Below are 3,071 nucleotides of genomic sequence, written 5' to 3' on the forward strand. Positions count from 1 at the left end.
CGCCGAGACGCGCACTGTTAGAATTAAGTTCAGGCCCAGCTGCCTATGTGTTCGAAGCATATATACTTGCCTAATTACCCCAAAGATATGGAATTCTTATCCAATTGATTTTTCTCTCTTCAATATGATGGTACCTTATTGAACTCACTAAGTAATTAATTCCTTACTTGACCCGTTACCCTTCTTGTGACAAAGTGTTCTTATTATGCTCTCATTTTTCTTGCAATTTAGTAAGGTGATTGACAAACACATTATCCTCCTCCTCCTTAGCCCTTTTACTGGCCTGGTACACTTATTTTTTAGCTTCTGAAGGCGTTTGGGACCCTTCCTCGCTACTGAATTTTTGCATTTTTCTTGCGAAACCTTTCGGCCAAAGACGCCCGATCTTTTAGATAAAAAAACGGGAACCTCTACGGCATCGTTTAAAGCTTTTACAGTGGGGTGAGGACGGCCTGGCGCAGGGGCCCAGCGAGTCAACAATACATACCCAAGACGGGATAAAAACCTTTTCAAAAACCCCCTCCAACAGTTTCCCCTTTTTCCTTGCGCAGGTTTCCCAGATGTTGCTTCGGCTTTCTCCTTTTTCACCAGGGTAAAACCCCCCCCCTCAAAAGGGAACCCCCGGGAATAAAAGGACACGTCCATAAGGCAAGATTGATGATTTTTTTAAAATTGTCTCCGCTAAAACAGCAAAGGGTTTCATTATCGAAAACCCCTTTGTTAGATGAAATTTTAGAATATTTAAAAACCCTTTAAAAATTATCAATAAATATTTAACAAAATAACAATAAATATTTTAAAAAATCAAAGCAAAAATTTATTATTTTTCTAAGTTATACAATTTTTGAAAATATTATGCATTTTTAAAATTTTTTTTGAAAATATTCCCTCCCAAAGGAAAAACCTAATAAGACCTTCTTTTGTCCCCAAAATCCCCCCCCAATACTTTTTTCGTATATTGGGGGGGGAAAAGTACTAGTCTTTGGCCCCTGAGAAGGTTGAAAACATTTTTCCCAAACAAAATGTGCAAAACCATTAAATTTGGCCCTTTTGGCCATCCCTCACAAAGTGCTTGGCTTTTAACCCATAAATGGGTTTCCATAAATTCAGTCTCGTTTTCCGATTTTTTAGTCTTTTTAAAATACAATTTCCCCACTTTTTGGGGTTGGGATGGAGGGCCTGGTCACCCAAAAGCCAAATAATTTTTAATCTCTCGCATTTTTTTTTCTAGGGGTTTTCCTCCTTTGTTCCCCCCATCTTTACGAAGACAACTCCTTTTTCGGGGTTTTCCAGGCGGTTTTGGGGGGAAAAGAGGAAAAAACGAGCACCCACAAGGCGGGAGTGGCACTGCCTTGGCCTTCTGATAAAGTCACTAAATTCCCCACTGATCCCAAAACATGTGCTGGCCCCCAAAAAGGTTATTTTTTTTTTACGTTTTGACATCAAGAAACCAAAATCTTAAACCCCCCCTCACTACAGGTTTGTGAGATTTTTAAAAACTCTTGTTTGCTTGAAAGGGGAAACTACGAGAGTCACAATATATTAAAACCCGAATGGTTCGTAAGACCCTCTATAAATTTTAAATGCTCCCAAGGATGGCATGAACTCTGCGTGAAGATCGGGGTTTGAGAAAACTGCTAATGCAGTTTTCTTTTTCCCCTTTGCTGAAAACCCCACACCATTTTCAGATTTCAAACCATCTGTATATATTGCATCTGATCCTTTGGTTTTTTAGGGAAAAGTGCTGAAGAAATCTATCTCTACTTTGCTTCAGATCTCTCCCCTTTTTAATTCCCCCCACATCCAGCTTTGATTGAAAAGTCCAAAGGGGGGAAAAGGGGAATTCCAACAGCCCGGGAAACCCTTTGGAGAAAATTAAAAATTTGTTTTTCCTTTCAAGATTCCCCATTCCCTAAACCCTTTGGGGGCGGTTTTTCCTCAAAGGGGGGTTTAAAACCCAAACTGGATGTAGGGGACCCGGAATCCTTTGTAGTTTGTGTAGTAAAACAAAGGGTTTATTTGTCCCTTGTAAGGGAAAAAGGTGGTTCTCCACTCCAGCATCAGGGGGCCCACAGGTGAAGCCCCCCAAGGGAAACCGCCTTTCCGCGGTGGGGGGGGGGGGGGGGGCTTGAAAGGGCCCAATGGGTTGGTGACCGGGCCAGAGGGCTACCCAAAAATTTGGGGGGAAACACCAGTGAGGGATGAGAAAAAAATGGCTTCCTGGTGCAAACCCAAAGGGCCCATGGAGGGGATGGGGGACCCCCCCCTGGTTCATTCCCCTCTTGGGCCAAGGGGGGAACTCTCCCACGTGTGTTTTCTGTGTGGGGCATCCTGTATTACCAGGAGATAGGGTTTCCCGGAAATTGAGCGAGGGTGTCCCCTTGGGGCCCTGCAGTAGCAACACAAACCCCTTTGGTCCCTTTTTTTCTGGTTAGACGGGTAGCTTGATCAAGGCCCGGCCCAAATCAATTTCTGGGTTTAAATATGGGCTAGGGGCAAACAGGGCACCCCATTTAGTCGATAGCACATTGCCCCGCGACTCCCCTCATACTGTAATATGGCTGCGTTTTTTTTCCCCCTCATTTAAACCCCTAGGGCAGTAAAACGTTTTAGGAAAAAAAGTTGAGTTAGGAAAAAAAGTCACTCCAAAACTTTCTTTTAACTTTTAAAAAAATATAGTCCTTCCAGAATTTTTTAAGTTAGCAAAGCTACCACCTCAAAGGTTTTAAAACCTATGTGCCCCAAAACAAAAACGAAAATACCCGTGTGCTGTTTGCAAAAGCAAGGGAGGGCCTTTTTCTTCGGTTCTAGCCCATCCTCCTTCCCACCAACCCTTGCCCTCCAATGCTTCTTACAACACACAAATTTCCCTTTTAAACCCCCAGTCCCAAATTGCAGGGCAATGCCGCTGGTGAGTAGGGTGGGGGTTTGATTGAGGAGACTGTCCTTCAAATTTAAAGGCTTTGGAGCCTCAGGCAAGGCTCCAGGGCCTTAACGGTGAAAAGCTCCAGCTTTTCCCCCCACATCCCAGGGGGCCCCTGTTGGGAGGGAGAATGCCCTTTTGGTGAAGT

This window comes from Penaeus monodon, chromosome 41 (assembly GCF_015228065.2).
Source record: "Penaeus monodon isolate SGIC_2016 chromosome 41, NSTDA_Pmon_1, whole genome shotgun sequence".
Lineage (NCBI taxonomy): Eukaryota > Metazoa > Arthropoda > Malacostraca > Decapoda > Penaeidae > Penaeus > Penaeus monodon.